The sequence below is a fragment of the Macaca fascicularis genome, chromosome 3 (assembly GCF_037993035.2).
Source record: "Macaca fascicularis isolate 582-1 chromosome 3, T2T-MFA8v1.1".
Classification (NCBI taxonomy): domain Eukaryota; kingdom Metazoa; phylum Chordata; class Mammalia; order Primates; family Cercopithecidae; genus Macaca; species Macaca fascicularis.
Genome location: NC_088377.1, coordinates 78,651,578 through 78,670,589, shown reverse-complemented (window position 1 = coordinate 78,670,589; position 19,012 = coordinate 78,651,578).

The following is a 19,012-nucleotide window of genomic DNA, read 5'->3' as shown; positions in this document are numbered from 1 at the left end:
GAAGGTTCTAATACCTTGACCAGTTTTAGTTAGGCACGGCCATATGACTTCATTTGGCTAAGGAAATATTAGTGGAAGATGGGTGGTACTTTTAGCTGAAAGCATTTATTTCTTGGTCTTGCCTCTCAATGTGATTTTTAATATAAACAAGAATATAAAGTATGAGCAATTAGTATTTTGTGTTTTTGTTTGTTTATTCACCATATGAAAAACTCTGTGCTAGGTACTTGCACGCAGATGCCAGTGACTACAGTCTTGGGTACTTAGGATGTATTTATCTTGTAGTGAGAGAGACACCAATGAAAATAACCAAGTAGTATACCAAAGGCCATGAGAAAGATGCAAACAAAATAATTTATCTTTACAAAGATATAACTAAAATGCTCTAAATTTGAGTGGGGTTAAATTGATATAATATCTAACACAGAACTTGAAAGACTAGCATGTTTGGAGTTTGGTTAGTAGTGTGAAAAAGAAAGCAGAAGCATTTAAGATGGAGAGAGGAGTGGTTAAGAACTAGAGATGGTTCTAGTACTTGTTGTTTTGTGAGAATGCAGATCAGAGAGGAGACTTGACTGCCAAAGAAGCTGATGTCTGAGCACAGGGGTCCTTATGGGGAAAGGGCTCTGCAAGAACCTCCTCTTGCCCTCTGTGTACCTTTTCTTGGGCAAGTGAGCTGCTCTATCCACAAGGGAGCTCTGTGGAGGCTGCACTTCTCTAAAGCCAACAGCCTTTTGCAGATGGTGCTTCCTTTCATTACAAGGAGCAGGGCAGGTTGGTGTCAGAGCCCATTTCCTACTATACTCAGGATCTGGTTAATTACCATCCCTTCTTTGTATTCTATATGTCATCCTCCAGCTCTGGGCTTCTCAGTTTTACTATTTCAAGAGACCTCGTGTGAGTGTCCCTGTCCCTAGACTCTCAGTTTTCTCTTGATATACTGTGAGGTCCTTGAGGACAGGTATCATGTCTGCCGGTTCCTAACTATAAACCCAGTCCTGAGCAAAGACAGTGCTCAATATATGCTTGCTGAAGGAATCCCTGAATAAATAGATTCTTTCTGTGCTACATTCTACTCCCAGGCTTATTTGATAAAGGACACCTGTGATGGTGCCACTTCTTTTCTCCCTGTTATCTATGGAATGTGGCCCTAATTCCTTCTTCTGACCTGCCATATTCTCTTTGCTCCAACTGCACTCCCTTTTACAAATCCTCCCACAGCAAATGCGACATGGACCTCATCTTCTTATGAGCCCATCTTGGAAGTAATGGTGTCTCTCGAGAATTTGGGAAGTATATTGTAGTCACAATAGTTACATTTCTTTGAGCACTTATAATGAACTGTCTATGATGTTGATAATATGAAAAACTTGCCTAATAAGTCTATGCCGGTAATGGGAAGAGACAGGTTGTAAATGCAAGCAGTGTGAGGTCAGATTTCAGCCTAAACCCTACACCAAAATGGACTTGTTATGTAAATTGACAATGTCAAGAAGCTCAAAATTCACAACCTGGCAATATATGTTGTTAGTGCATATTCAAACCACTAAAATACAGACTTTCTCTCATTCCATTGCTGGAGATATTCTTCTCAGCTGTCTATAGGCTCAGATCTAAATTCTCATAGGGATATTCAAAATCATTCATGATATGGCTGTAATTTACCTGTCCAGTCTTACTTCCTCTATTCCCTCAAATCATTCATATTAGTACCGAGCAAACTAAGTGCTGCACACCACTTCAGCTGTCCACCTTAGCTTATATTGTTCTCTTTGCATGAAAATCCCTTCCTTCATTTTTATACCCGGTATGACTTTATCGGTCCTTCAGGGCCCACCTTAAATGCTAGCTCTCCTGAACACTTCCTTGTTTCACTCTAGAATTAACCTCATTTATTTGTATCTATACCTCCTTGTTTCCTTTTATCATATTGTCTGTTATTTATGCAAACACATACATAAATATCCCATATTAGTCTGTAAACTCTTTGAATCCAGGGACAATGCAAATGGAAATCCTAAGAACTACAAACTGCATTACAAAAGGCCTATTCCACATAGGAGCTTTTGACCCCCCCCCTCCGGACTCCTGCATGCTCCTGATGTTACTGTCCCTCTCTATGCATAGGAAAACATCTCAGGGGAGTTGTCTATCCTGCCTCAATTCATACTGCTACTTCTACCGATTAGAATGCCTCCCACTCATCTCAGAACATCTTGTTAAAGTGGCAGTGGCTTTTACCTTCCTAGGCCAAGACCAATTCTCTTTCCAATGTTTATTCAGCCTCTTACCAGCATTCGATGCAACTGTCTGCTCCCTCCATCCTGAAGTGCAGTCTAGTTTTCGTTTCTGTCATGACACATTCGCTTTTAGGTTTTCTTCCTAGTGAATTAGATGCTCCTCTGTAAGTATCTGTTGCTTGTTTCTCTCCCTTGGGTCCAATAGAAATGTTGGAAGTTTCTGGGTATCATTTATCAGTTCAAGACCCTCTTCTCTGCTATAGCCATACTCTTTTCTAAGTTGATTTTATTTGATCCAGTGACACTAAGCAATGAAGACTAAGAACGCTGTGATTCCAAGCATTCCACCAGTGTAGCCTAGGAAACCTTTTATGGCCTGTGCCACAATGTCTGCTCGACCCTGGGATGCTGACCTTTTTCATTCAGAAAGCCAGGCTCTCTATAATTCAAAGGTTCAAGGTCTTATTTGATGGCAGACTTGTAGAGATCTAGTTGGAGAAATAAATGGCATGTAGTACTTGCTTCTCTTAGAGATACCAAAGCAGAGCATAAAATATTTGTCCTGGTTGGCTTCTCCAATGATCTTCTCCACCACACAAAGGCTTGAGAATGTACATTTGACAGCAGCTCATCTCCTTGAAGGAGCTCTACACTTAGTAAATCTCAGCAAAGTCAAATACAGGCACATGCTGTACTTTTTAAATCATGCAAATTAAATAAAATGTTCATTGCAGTTATGATGTTTTCACAACTTCTAAAAGATATGTGGTTGCCTGTGCAGAGCTGATTGTACTTATTATCCTTTTTGTGACTATAACTGTCAGTTTACCTAGCACTTGGGTTATTAAGCAGATTATTACTACAATTTTAGAACTAACTATTAGCATATATTTAGGAAACACTATTATGTTTCACAATATGAAGCAAAAGAAATGGATTCATAATTGCAAATTAAGCTATGCTTTAAGGAATAAGAATTTTTTGAGGAATTAACTAAAACAAATATTTTACAGATTTTAATTGCCAGTCTAATCACTTATTTTAAATACATTCCACTTTAGAAATCTCCAATGACTTTGTGCTTATAACATTCCAGTGGATTAGTGAGAAACCATTTAGGGAGAAGTCACTGAATGGTATTCCAAGATCCAAAAGTAAAGTAAAAGAAATAAACTCAGATGCCCTTAATTTCATCAGGAAATATTCACCTGGCATCTGTGGCTGCACAGAGTTTGAATCTTGGTGCCACATGTCACCTGTGATTGAATCTGCTGGGGCAAGGGGAGGGGGGCCATCTGCGTGTTTCACTCAGTGAAGATCCCATGGGAGGTCCAACAGGACACGAGCCCTTGCTTGTCCCAATATGACACAGAGCTTGCTGGTGATGAGCATGTTACTGTTTATTTAGACAGACTTTAGTTGTAACTGAGAAGCATTTTGGGAAACGGGTATAATTTGGAATAGATGGTGGTTTGGATCTTAGCTCCATGTTAACATTGTAATTTTTTTCCGAAATTTTAAATTTCTCTGAGCCTAAATTTTCTCCAGTGTGACATAGAGACGATGAAGTGCCACCCGTGTACCCCTGGCATCTCATGTGGTGGAGGACTAGAGCCTGAGAGGAAAGGAGCACATTCCCCAGAAAGGGATACATTCTTTATCCTTTTAAAGAATTTTCTTTAATTTAGCTAAATAAATCAAAGAATTTATTTTCTTTAATTTAGCTGAAGAAAACATGCTGAATCACACATGAGCAGGGTAGGGTACAGAGAGGACTGGATATGGAGTCATAAAAGTGCTGAAGGAAGGTTGCCAGCTAATTTGCTATTCTTTGGGCATATTTTACCTCTGAGAAAGATGGAAAGAAAGAAAGGAAGAAAGAATGAAGGAAAGAAGGAAAGAAAGAGGGGGAGGGAGGGAGGCAGGGAGAGAGGGAGGAAGGAAGGAAGAAAGGAAGGAAGGAAGGAAGGAAGGAAAGAAGGAAAAAAGGAAAAATAATAGATTAGATCACTGTTATTCAAATACCTAAGGCCATTGAAGAATGAATGTCTGATTTAAGATGTACTATGGTTTACCAATGCATACTTAGATTTTTAAAAAGTGTCCTGATGAATCCAACTACTAAAGTTAATTTGCACTTAAAGTCATCATATATACTACTTTTAATATGAAATGATTCTTCAAATTAGTTGCAAACAAAGATTTGACTTTAACTTCCTGCAGAGGCTTTGGGAGAAAACTCATGTTTCACAGAGATTTTTCTTGTAGCTCTTCAGGCCACCCCCCGGAATACAGCCATGTGCCCACAGGGTTTATATTCCTAAATTTGAGAAGCACTGTGTGAGAAGATTTCTAAGTCCTCTCCCAGCTCTAAATTCTGTTCAGTTTACGTGTGGAGAAAACATTAAAATGAAACCCAAAGGAAGATTAATGCCTTAGTGGAAAGGTGTAATTTAAAGGATCACTTGAGCTGGAAAGGAGGGTGGGTAGGAAGTAATTAACACCAACAAATTACATCCTATCAGATGGTACAACCAAGGGATATTTCTAATGTATGCCTGATTGCAATGGATATTACCTGATATAGTGAAACATGACCACAGGCTTTGTTTTGTTTTAGTTTATTTGGCCAATAAACCCTGGGCAATCAGATAATCTTGAAGGAAATGTATGTACCACCTTGCAGAACATTTCAATGTAAAGAGAAATAAAAATGACATAGCAGAATATATAACTTGGAACTAATTCTGTGTCTTTTTTATGAATCAAACCAAGCTAGCTATTGGATCACTGATATGTTTATCCAGCAGGGGTTGAACTCTGTATTCTATACAAATATTTTAATGAGTTAGGTAATGGAGTAGGCCTTGTGTTATCATCTAATGAAAGAGAAATGAAAGTGATGCAGTTATTAAATATTTTTCTCATTTGGAAGATAGACCGGGGAGACTATGGATATAGTGTAAAGAGTTATAATAGAAACATGCATGACATGTGACAAAAGCCCCTAAGTGTAAACTAGGTTATTGTACTCAGAGGAGACGTAAGATTTGTTCAGAAAGGAAAGATTATAGGTTGAAATTTGAAGAAACTTTTGGAATCTGATCATGTATTAAACTACTGTTATGGGTTAAAAAGCTTTCCAATAAAAGGGAATAGTATGCGAAGCATTTAAGAAATATTTCTCAAAATTAGTAAAGTCTAACTTTTGAAATGTTACTGTTATAAGGTGCATATAAAAATGAATATGAGGCTAGAGAGATAGACCGAAAAGGCCTAGATAACACAGGCTCTTTTAGGAATTTAGTAATTTTAAAATTGAAGCAATATGCTGATATTTATCTTTAGAAAGATCTCTTGGGAAACACAGAAGCTACTCTTTGGAAAGGGATCTTTAGAAGACATTGTTCTGTGTTTAGGCAAGACACAATAATTAAATAGCTATGAGGATGTAAAAATATGGGCCAACTTTATAGTTCTTTCGAGTTGAATCAACAAAACCTGGTGACTAGCGCAACGTGAAGGATGACATCAAGGAAAGCCAAGCCCCGTGTGACAACAATGTGTCCCACTTGCTCACTGCTGTAGGCTCATAATTTAAAATAATTTTTAACTCACAATAGGCCCTTAGTAATATCTGTTAGGTTAAATAATAAATGAGGAAATAATTTGAATATATTTTGATATTTACTGAGGGAATATGAGGGAGAAAAGATGACAGAGGAAATATGAGGTGAAGAGTTATGGGTAATCTGGAAGAAGTTGTTCAAGAAACAAGCAGAAATAATGATCCAGAAGTTTCCAGTTTTGATAACAGTGAAGTGAGTATGTAACACACTCTATAGCATGTAATGACAAAATCTCTGAACAAAATATTTTTGAAAACTCAACTACTTGCAGATACTTGAAAGTGAACTAAAGCAAGCAGGATATGGAAGCTATCTGACCATTGAAAGAAGGAAATGGAATTGGGAAAGATCCATGTTTATAAGTTTTTTACTTGAAGAGACTTTTCACTAAGGGCAATGTTGAAAATAGGACTCAAGAAGAAAGCCACAGTAACTAGAACGTTAGAGGTCAGGGGAAGGAGATTTAAATCAACAGAGAAGCTGAAAACTGAGGAGTGGAGATCTAAAATAGGAGAGAATTAAACTTCAGTTGGATGATTAAAACACTGGAGCAAATATGTCAACTGCTACCTATCTCTAGTGTTTTAACCATCCAACTGAAGTTTCTCACTAATCTCAGAGTCCCCATCCACATGCACAGTTCAATAGTTAGCCAGTGCTGCGAGAGGAGTTTATATGGAGATTTGGAAACTCCCTCTTTTTAATTCTCTCCACATAAAACACTATCAAGCACATTTTTGGAGTCCCAGAAAGAGAGAAGATGATTCAGAAATTGAATTGAGAAAACAAAAAGTTTCATAAAAAATAAAATTGAAGAAATCAAGAAAAAAAAAAACCCAGCCACATTTGGTGAAAACAGTCTTTCTCAAATTCAAGAAACTCATCAAATCCCATGCAGAAAGAAAAGAAAAGAAAAGAGAAGAAAAGAAAAGAAAACAAGGAATAAAACCCACCTTGGTCTATCATAGCTAAACTGATAAAAACCAGCGATAAAGAGAAAATATTGAAAGAAACCAGAGGGAGAAAATATTCATCTTACAGAGGGGAACAGCAATATAGATAATAACTTACTTCCCAACAGAATCACTGAGGGCCAGAATGGAATGGAAAAACATCTTTATGATACTGAAAGAATAAGAGCTGTTGAAAATAATTATATATTCAGTAAAAATATCATTTAAAAATAAAAGCAAAATAAATTCTTAGGTAAATAAAAACTCATATAATTCATTGCCAGCAGTGTTGCATATAAGAAATATTTAAAGGTCTTTTTAGGTTGACCACCAAATGGAAGCTAGACACTCAGTTTCACATACAGGAATGAAAAGTATTAGAAATATCGGTAAGAATAAGAGACATTCTTCTGTTCTTCTCTTAATTTTTTAAAAACACAGTTACTGTTGAAAATAAAATGTAATATTTTGTTGTGGAATTTATAGCATATGTAACTGTAAAATGTATAATAACAATATTAGAAAGAACATGAGTGTCTTTTAAATTACGTTGTTTCAAGGTTCTAATATATTACATACAGTAGTATAATATTAACTCCAAGTAGATTATAAATAAACTGAGGATGCATAATTTACACATAGATATCTAATGTAATACAAAAAATATATAACCAAATGTCTTTAGAGGACTATAAAATGAAATATTAAAAATGTCTTATTTCTCCAATACAGATAAGACAGGTGAAGCAGAGAAACAAAATTGATGGGAAAAATAAAAAACAGATAGCAAAATGATAAACCTAGACACAATCATATCAATAGTTACATTAAATATAAATGAACAAAGTACCATATTAAAAGACAGAGATTTGCAGATTGTATAAAAAACAAAAACAAGATCCAATTCTTCAAAAGAAACAATTTAAATATAATGCCAAGAAGAGTTTCTAATTTAAAAAAGGGAAGAGGTGGGGGAGATATAGCATGTTAGCAATTAGCCTAAGAATCTGGTGTGTCTATGTTAACCTCAGACAAAGTAATTATATTGGTTTTATATGGCTTCTATAGCAAATTGCCACAAATTTAGTGGCTTAAAACAACATAAATTTATTTTCTCAAAGTTCTATTGATTAGAAGTTTGACATAGGCTAAAATTAAGTGTAGGTAGGGCTGCTCCTTTGTCTGATTCTCTAGGTGAGAATCTTTTTTCTTGACTTTTCCAGCTTCTAGAGATCATCCATATCCCTTGGCTAATTTTCCTCCATCTTCAAAGCCAGCAAATTCAAATTTGCATTCCTCTGCTCAATGTTTCAGAGTCACATCTCCCTCTGAATCTGAAGTCACTGGGAAAAGGTTCTTCAATATCAATGACTCATGTGACAAGACTGGGCCCACCTGATAATCCAGGACAATTTCTCCATCATAAGGTTCTTAATTTTGTTGCTTCTGCAAAGGCCCTTTTGCCATATGTTCATAAATTCTTCAAATTAGGGCATGGATATTTTGACAGGTCATTAGTCTGCATAGTAATGCAGACTAATACTCTTTCCTGAATGCATTAATACTATTAATGGTTAAAGAGGCAAATTTCATAAGAGCAAAGAGGCTAATTCATTAGGAATACATAGTCATACACGCCTATGTATCTAATAATAGAGATGGATGAAGCAAAAATTGATCATCTGAATTAAAGGGAGATATAGACAAATTTACAAATATAGTTAGAAATTTTAACACTCCTTTCTCAGTGATTGCTAAAACAACTAGGTAAAAAAGTATTAATATTATAAAAGATATGAACAACACTATAATCTTGACCTAATTAATATTTATAAAACAGTACACATAACAACTGAAGAATACACATCCTTTTTAAGGGCACATTCAGTATTTGTTGAAATAGATGATATCTTGGACTATGAAATAAGTCTCAATGAATCTCAAGATGGAAATCTTACAGAATATATTTTCTGATTTTAAAGATAATCATTAGAAATCCGTAAGAATATGACATTTATTTAAAAATCCAAATACTCGAGAATTAACAAGCTTCTAAAAAACTCATTTTTCAAAAAAGTACCCACAAGATAAATTTAAAAATAATTTCAACCAAGTGATAATTAAAATACATCATTTCAAGTATTATGAAATTTAGCTAAAGCAGTGCTTATGGAAATGTATATTTTTAAATGATTATTAGAAAAAGTGAAAGATTTTTAAAAATCTAAATTTTTGCCATAATAACCTAGGTTAAAAAAGAAAAAAAATATGTAGGTATAAAATATAGGGAATACAAAAAAGAGCAGAAATTAATGAAATACAAAACAGGCAAATAATATAGAATATTAACAAAGCCAAAGTTTATTCTGTGAGAGTGTGAATAAAATGAATATCCCTTAACCATCTGGATCAATAAAAGCATTATCAAAACACAAATTATCAAAAGGATGAGTAAAACAGTGGATATCCATTCACATCCTATAAGCAATAAAAAGATTATAAAAGAATACAAAGAACAACTTAATACCAATAAATTAGACAAATTTAAACACAACAGGCAAATTATTTGAAAAGAATATAAAAACTGACAAAATACACAATAGAATATATGAATATCTCAGTATTTTTTAGGTATTTGATTTTATAATCAAAGACCCTATCATTCAAAAGGCTCCAGACCTAGGCAATTTTACTGGTAAATCTTGGCAATCATTTAAGAAAGAAATAATACAAATTTTATGCAAAGTTCTTTTCAGAAAATAGCAAAAGGTGAAAGCTTCACTACTAATTTTGTATGAGCAGTATGTCCCTAAGCAGTAAAACCCGAAAAAGACCTAAGAAAGGAAAATTACTGGCAGTTATCTCTATGACCCTACATGTAATAAACACTTAAGGAAAACTTCGCAAGTCAAAAACAACTAAATAGAACAATGTTAATATATCATGATCAAGTAGAAAAGAAAATATCTGTTCCCAAATTTCTTGCATATGAATGTTTATGGCAGTTTAATTCATAATGTTCCAACACTAAAATAAACCAAATGTCCATCAATATAAAAATGGATATAAAAATCGTGGTATGTTGGCTGGGCGCTGTGGCTCACACCTGTAATCCCAGCACTTTGGGAGGCCAAGGCGAGTGGATCACGAGGTCAGGAGATCAAGACCATCCAGCATCCAGGCCAACATGGTGAAATCCTGTCTCTACTAAAAATACAAAAATTAGCTGGGCATGGTGGTGTGCGCCTGTAGTCCCTGCTCCTCGGGAGGCTGAGGCAGGAGAATTGCTTGAACCAGGGAGGCGGAGGTTCCAGTGAGCTGAGATAGCCCACCGCACTCCAGCCTGGAGACAGAGTGAGACTCTGACTCAAAAAAATAAATAAATAAATAAATAAAAAGGGTATGTTAATAAAATTGAACTCTATTCAGCAATAGAAATTAGGAACTATAAAAACAGAACAATATGAATGATTCTCAAGAGCATTACACTGAAGGAAAGAAGAGTGGCCCCAAAGAGTGTCTGTCATAAGTTTCAAACTTTGTATGAAGTTCGATAACAAGCAAATCTACCTGTGGTCATAAAAAGAAAATGTTTGCCTATGGTGGGGGGATGATTATCTAAGAAATTTGTAGGTCTTTATTACTCTGGTGGTTACACATAAACTTTTTCAAAACTTATCAAATTTTACACTTAGCACCTATGCATTCCACTGTATGTAAATTTTACCTTAATTATGACAAATATACAGGCTTAGAATTTTGAAATGTAATCTTGGCTGAAAATTTCAAAATGTCCACACTTTCATTATAGTTGAAAACATAAATTCACACAACAGAAGTGTGCAAAATATGTGAGATGTGGCTGAGGATTTCTGGAGAATACAAATATTGAAGGATGGTGAAAGAAGTGGTATCTTAAAAAAGATTAAGAACAAAAGTGCTAATTATGGAAGAAATAAAGTGATAAGTCAAATCATATTAAAATTAAGAACTTCTCTAGTAGAGATACTAAATGGAAATATGTACATAGTTCATGAAAAGACTTGCACTAAAATGTCTGTATCACACTATGCAACCTGGAAACCTGGAAACTAGACTAGTGACCTTCACCAGTAAAGTGGGTAATTATATTGCGGTATATTCCCATTTAAAAATTGTACAACAAGGAGAATCAAAATATGGATGACTCTCACGAACAGGTGGTTGAGCAAACGAAGCTCAACAGAAAAGATGAAGTACTGTTTAGTTCCAATTATATAAAGCATAATAACAGAGGGTGGTAGGCTGTGTTGTTAGAAGTCAGGAGAGGGGACTCTTAGTGGAGATGGCAGTGACTGGCTGGTAAAGGCATTTGGGGGTTTCTGATTTGTTGGCCATGTACCATGTCTTCCTCTGAGTGCTGGTTCCATACATACGTTCAGTTTCTGAACATTCATTTAACTCCTTGCTCACGAAATGTACACTTTCATTTAACTCCTTGCTCACAAAATCTACCCTTTGCTGTATGCATGCTAGATTTCAAAAGTTTTAAGAAGAGATGGGAAAAATGCAGACGGAATCATTCAGGGAACTGACAGAAGACATTTATTTTAGACAGACAGCCAAATGTGTGTGCCTGTTAACTGTGAATCTTTGAATGTAATGATGTTGCTGAATCTACATGTATATGCTTAGTGAAAAATAAATTAAAATTATGTAAATTTGTAAAATGCAGCAGGTGAAGCCTTGTTGAGGAAAGGGAGGAAGTGAAAATCTGCTGTACTATGTGATCTGCCTCATTACTGATTTACTGATCAGATGATTGAATTATTCCGCCCATTATACAGATGATGCAATGAGGCTTTGGCAAGGCTCATGTAGGCTGGTAAACAGTGAGACCAATAAGTGATTCTGTACATGACATAAATCCTATTCTTGATTCATTCTCCAAAGCAATCTTCTTCAAGGTACAAACAAGTATTTTACTGATTATTTTGTTTAGTAGAAATATCCAAACATTTAGATATATAAATTAAGCAAATATGTCTCTAATAAGACACTAAAATTATGGAATATCAAGTAAACTAGTTATATTTCTTAAAGATGGGTAATTTAAAAGCCACACTTTAAAATTCATATTATTTTAATTGACTAATCATAGCTGTATACTTTTATGGGATACAAAGTGATGTTTTGATATCTGTATTCAATGTGCTATGATTAAATCAAGCTAATTAACATATCCATCATTTCACTTACTTACCATTTTCTGTGAATCATTTGAAGTTTACCCTTAGCTATCCTGAAATATACAATAGAATATTATTAACTGTACTCAACCTGCTGTGCAATAGATCTCACAAACTTATTTCTAAGTGAAACTTTGTACCCTTTGACCAACATCCCTCGATTGTACTTCCCAACCTCCACTCCCAGCCTCCTAACAACCATTTTACTTTCTACTTCTACGATTTTGACTTTTTTGGATTACATGTATAAGTGAGATCATGAAGGATTTGTCTTTCCATATATGGCTTATTTCATGAAGTGTGTCTTCCAGATTCACTCATCTGGTTGCAAATGATACAATTTCTTCCCTTTTTAAGGCTGAATAGTATTCTGTTATGTATATACCATATTTTCTTTATCCATTTGTTCACTGATAGACACTTAGGTTGATTGCATATCTTGAATATTGTGAGTAATGTTGCAAAAAACATTGGTTGCAAAAACATTGAAGTTCAGATATCTCTTTGATATATTGATTTCAATTTCTTTGGATATATACCCAGACGTGGGATTGCTGGATCATATAGTAGTTCTATTTTTGGTTTTCAAACTAAAAATCTTCTATGCAATAAAGGAAGTAATTAACAGAGGGAAGAGACAATCCACAGAGTGGGAAAAAAAATTACAAACCATACATCTTCTAAGGGGTTAATATTGAAAATACATAAGAAACAAAATTCAATAACAAGTAATAATCTGATTGAAAAATGAGCAAAGGATCTGAATAAACGTTTCTGAAAAGAAGACGCACAAATTACCAATAGATTCATGAAGAAAATCTCAGCATCACTAATCATTAGGGAAATGCAAATTATAACTACAATGAGATATTACCTCATACTCACTTAGCCTTTTATCAAAAAGACAAAAGATAAGTTTTGGTGAGGATGCAGAGAAAAGAGGATTCTTGTACACAGTTGGTAAAAATATAAATTAGCACAATCATTACAGGAAGCAATATGGAGATTTCTTAATAATCTAAAAATGAAACTACATTTTTAAAAAATTAAAGATGTTGAGAAAAATACATATTCTGAGAAAAAAAACAGAAAGCAGTTTTTGCATATAGTTGCTCATGTTTCATACAAAAACAGAGTTTTCTAATGAAATTAAAAGAATGACACACTTTTATAATATTTAAATTTTTATTTTTATGAATTTAAATATTTATAATATTTAAATTTTTATTTTTAATGTTTGTGGTTACATATTAGGTGTATGTATTTATGGGATACATGAGATATTTTTGATGCAGGGATGCAATGCATAATAATCACACAGGATAAATGGGGTATTCATCACCTCGAGCAATTATCCTTTCTGTTACAAACAATGCAATTATGCTCTTTTTGTTATTATGAAATGGACAATTAAATTATTATTATAAATAAATAGCAATTTATATCCTAACATAAAGTACCTCCTAAGCAGCAAACCCTAAATATGTCTCTCATATATGGTATATATAGATATTTATGATTTATATGTATATTTATCAGTAGGTATATATACATACTGATGTATGTATATCATTTGTTTATGTCATATATGTAGGAAAATGCAAGGAGCTATACATACATCAGTATGTATATATATACATTGGCAATTCTCTATTTCAACTGTATAGCCAAATAAACTGAGGACTAGATGAGATTTTTAAAAATACCATTGCTGGGCCAGGCACAGTGGCTCACACCTATAATCCCAGCACTTTGGGAGGCTGAGGAGGGTGGATCACCTGAGGTCAAGAGTTCGAGATTAGCTTGGCCAACGTGGCGAAACCCCGTCTCTACTAAAAATACAAAAAATTAGCCAGGTGTGGTGGCAGGTGTGGTAGCCTGCAATTCCAGCTACTCGGAAGGTTGAGGCAGGAGAATTGCTTGAATCCAGGAGGCAGAGGTTGCATTGAGCAGAGATCACGCCATTGCACTCCAGCCTGGGCAACAAGAGCAAGACACTGTCTCAAAAAATAAAAATAAAAAAATACTGTTGCTTTCGTCAAAGGTAAGCTGTTGTGATTTAATTTCAGGTAGGGGAGCAGCCAGTCTGGTTTGAGAACGTTAGTTTATATACTGAGAGGTGTTACGGGAAGTCAGGGACCCCGAGCAGAGGGACTGGCTGGTGCCACGGCAAAGGAACATATATTGTGAAGATTTCATCTTAATATGGACATTTATCAGTTTCCAAATAATACTTTTGTAATTTCTTATGTCTGTCTTTACTTCCTGTGGAGTCAGGCAAAAAGAGTCATATTTTTCTTCTTGCAGAGAGCCTATAAATGGACATGCAAGTAAGAAAGATATTGCTAAAAGGAATATTAATATTAATACCCTAGGAAAGGAATGCGTTCCTCTGGGGGAGGTCTATAAATGGCCGCTCTGGGAATGTCTGTCTTGTGCAGTTGAGATAAGGACTGGGATAAGCGCTGATCTCCTGCAGAACCCTCAGGCTTACTAGGGTTGGGAAAACCCCGCGCTGGCAAATTTGTGGTCAGACCAGCTCTCTGCTCTCCAACCCTGTTTTCCGTTGTTTAAGATGTTTATTAAGACAATACGTGCACCGCTGGACATAGACCCTTATCAGGAGTTTTTATGTTGTTGTTGTTGTTGTTGTGTTTGTGTTTTTTTTTAAATATACTAATAATGTTTATTGAGGGAATCAGGATAAAACTAAAATAACAGACTAAAAGTACGTAAGAGAGAGGGGTAATTGAAGTGAAAGCATTTTTTTTTTTAGGTGGACAGGAAGTAGAATTTATTGGTGAGTATTAAGAGGGGGCAGCACAGTGGCAGCCCTCATGAGTGCAGGGCCTGCCACTTGTCCAGAGGGCCACGATTGGGAATGTACTTGACCCATCTGGGATGAGCTGCTTCTCAGCCACCATGTCTTCAAGTTCATTGGCATTGAACTTGGTGAAGCCCCACTTCTTTGAGATGCGGATTTTCTGGCGGCTGGGGAGCTTGAACTTGGCCCTGCACAGGGCCTCAATCATATGCTCCTTGTTCTGCAGCTTGGTGCGGGTGGACATAACTTGGCCAATGTGAACCCTGGCCACAGTGCCATGGGGCTTTCCAATGGCACCTCGCATGCCTGTTCTTATCAGGAGTTTTTGATTTTGCCCTTTGCCTTGTGATCTCTGCTTTGCCTTTTGCCTTTTAACCTTTATTGACCTCAGAAGCATGTGATCTTTGTTCTCCTTTTTGCCCTTTGAAGCATGTGATCTTTGTGACCTACTCCCTGTTCTTGCACCCCCTCCCCTTTTTGAACTCCTCAATAAAAACCTGCTAGTTTTGCAACTCAGGTGGGCATCATGGTCCTACTGATATGTGATGTCAGCCCTGGTGGCCCAGCTATAAAATTCCTCTCTTTATACTGTCTCTCTTTATTTCTCAGCCAGCCAACACTTACAGAAAATAGAAAGAACCTACGTTGAAATATTGGTGGCAAGTTCTCCCAATACAGAGGGAGAAGACGTAAGAATCTCTTAGCTGTGAGATAATTCACAAATGCTTTCTATGATTTATTCTAAGACTGAGGTAGATATTTCCTCATTTCCTACATACATCCTGTTCTAGGTCACCCCAAAGCCCATAGTCTTTCCATTCTACATTTTTTCCTTCCTTAGTTTTAGTTCCCTTCCTGTGAAGTTTTTGTCTCACACCATAACACAGATGGCATCTTTGTGTCTGCACACTGCTGTTGGAACATTTTTATGCACTATCATTTGTTTATGTCATGTATGCAGAAAAATGCAAGGAGCTGTCTTGTTCATCTTGTGTCTGTCACTCTCTTTCTTTCTCATGATCTTCAAGCATCCTCCCTGCATAGGGCCTGTCTCTTCTGCCTACAGACATTGCATAGTAAATGCTATGTCCTAAAGGTGCCCAATCTTTGCTTACAGTCACATCAGACACATGTAATTACAAAGGAATTCCAAGCCTTAATAGTATCTCATCCTTACTGGAGAAGTCACAGTCATTGCAGCATTTCCCGAAATTCTCTACCTTCTACCTCAATTCTTGTATACTCAGTACTTGTTCTTCTATGAAGAACTCAAAATATTCTTCCTGAAACATTTCCTCCCTCTCCTCTGCCCCAGCACTGCCTCCAGCTCGCCAGGGTTCCCAGGGTTCTGTCACTTGAATATAGCGTGAAGTGGCTCCTTTTTAACTTGTGGGTAGAGTCACTTTGAGTTGGCTGATAATTTAGTCTTTTTCTCACTTTTTTTTTGTCTGATTTCCATGGAGAACAGAGATTTGAAGAATTAAATTCTCCACCTCCCACCATAAAAAATTATCCCCTCAAACTTTCTAGCACTCTACAATTGGGAAACACTTTTACCGTCTGTCCTCCAGCTAGTAGTTCCTCCCTCTTCCCACCTGCACCCCTTCCCAGTATACACTTCATGTTCCCCCTCACTGCCCTCTCCAGCTCACTCACAGGGCATCCTTTCTAGCCCCTCATCTGGTTGAAGGATTTGTCCACAGCCTCCTCTTGCTAATATACCTTGCCCTTTGGTTTCTCGGATACTGGGTTCTCTTGGTATTTTTTTCCTCTCTGACACATTTGATCAGGAATTATTTTTCCTTTTCCAGCTCCCCTTCCTTTCCCTTCCTACTTCCTAAATATAAGAACCACAACTGTTCTTCTCTCTCACACACACATTGCTCCAATGTCTGCATAAGTAAATATCATCCTTTTTGAAAATAACTTATTTTTGTCTCTACCTAATTTCTGTTCTCAAATATCAGCCTGGAAATCCCACCAAGTAATAAACATCTGGCTATCGTGTCCCTCCAGCCCTGCGAACTCAATGTGTCTAAACCTGAGCTCATCATGTTCACCCTCTCTGTTCTTTCCTCTCTGTGCCTATTTTCTACTGACAGTACCATTTCAGTCATTCAACTTTGAATGGTTTCTGATTCTTTCATATTTTCTCCAAATATTTGACCAGTCACAAATCTGCAATGTTTCCATTTTGGCATATTCCTCCTGTTGACTCAGTTTTTCCATGCTACCCTGTGTAGCCTCCTTCCCTCCTGCAAGGTTTAGAAAATCCTAAAATCCTAAAATCTGGCCCCACACTCCCCATCCTCAGGTGTTCTGCTCATTGTTGCCACCTTAATATTTCTTTATAACAGTTCTAATCATGTTACTCCTCAGTTCCAAGCCTTTGCGGTAGGTCAAGCATCCTGCAAAGCAGGCTCTGTGATTAGTGTGCAGGATGCTTATTAGGGACTGACTGCCTTCAGGATCAACCCCACGGACAGGCAGGGGAGGCGGGAGAGAGTACGGGGAGGAGCCAAGATGCAACACAGGCTGACACCAGCCTTGGATGGCCTGCAGGGAGCTCTGAATCTAAAACGGCCCTTCAGAGTTGTCTCCTATTGGGCTGAGAAAGCCAGACCTTTTTATCTCCACCTTGGTCAGTCACTGATATTCGGCGAGGACCCCTGCAGCTCAGGCAATCCTTCGAGGGGCTGACAGCTGGAGACTCTGCCTGCTCCCTCCTAGCACACTTTTCATTGCAGGGATATCTGGGCTGTTCATCCAAGTGGACGCTAGAGTTCTCAAAGGCTCCCTATTACCTACAGGCTATAATTCCAGCTCCTTAGCCTGAAATTCATGAGTGCCACAGCCTGTTGCAACTAGCCTTCCAGTTTCACTTTCCAGTCTCTACTTTTAAAGTCTTTGCTGCCATCATGTTGAATTTATTTCATATTCCCTGCATGTGACATATACTTTTTTATCTCTGTGATTTACTCAGGATTGCCCACGATGCTAAAACTCTCTAGTTAATCATTTCATTATCTCCACAATCACCCTTTCTTTCAAAGTTCATCTCATGTGATCTTCTGTCCAAATTCCTCCCTAAAATTCTCAGCTTGAAATTGTCTTTTCTTACTCATATCTCTAGTTAAAAACTTGTGTGCATCTTAGGAAAATACTAACAACAAGATGAATGTCTCTTGTGTTCACTACCATTATCAGCCTTGCCATTTTGCATTGCATTGAACAGGGGTCTCTGTTTCCCATGCTACAATAAGTGCCCAGCAATCTCTACTTCCATACCAGTCCTTGATGCCCTATTTCTCTAATGAGTCCAAAAGCTCATTGCATGTAGCCTGACGTAACTTCGAATGTTCAGTAGTATGCAGCCCAATGGTTGGCATAGAGGAGCCAATGAACAGTAGTTTTATGAATAACTAAATATTTAAATAAATACTATCCAACAATGTGTCAAAATATGACTTTCTCTCTTGTTATGTTATTGGCTTGGTAGAAAATAACCCTTGATAACTCACTGAGAAGCTCTAAGAAGGTGTGATGGAATGTCACATTTTAAGTTTGTAATCTTCCATAGCATTATACACTTTTATTACAGACTTCATGAAAACTATTGTACTTTCAGAAATAAAATTTGAGCATGTCTAAATGAGTTCCACCTTTGTCAGGAGGGAGTAAATATGGTCCATTATAAAGGCAAGTTTTTCTTGCAGCTATCCTGTGTGCCCTGAGACAGTGAGGACAGAAAGCTGGGGAGAAACACATGTGGAGAAAATTGTGCTTTAATTGCAGAGTGTAGAATCTTCCTAGCGTAATGAGTGGAAATATCCTTTCAATTTTTAATATTTAAATCCTACTGTTCTTGCTCAGAGAATCTTTGGAGTTTCCTTGAAGGAACAAACAGCAGCTCAATTCCTTGAGCACAAAGAACACATTTGACTTGAGAAAGTCTGTTTTACTCTATGTTCTTCGGCCTGCAAACTCCCTTTTTTCTCTGAGAAAGAGAGCTTCGAACCTGCTAGGTAGGATGCTAAGATGATTAATTAATAGGAAGCATGTGGAGTGGGGAAGGTGGATTAAAAATCAACTGGTAGAGGGTTAGGTTCTAAGTTAGCATTAGTAAGTTTGTTTTGTA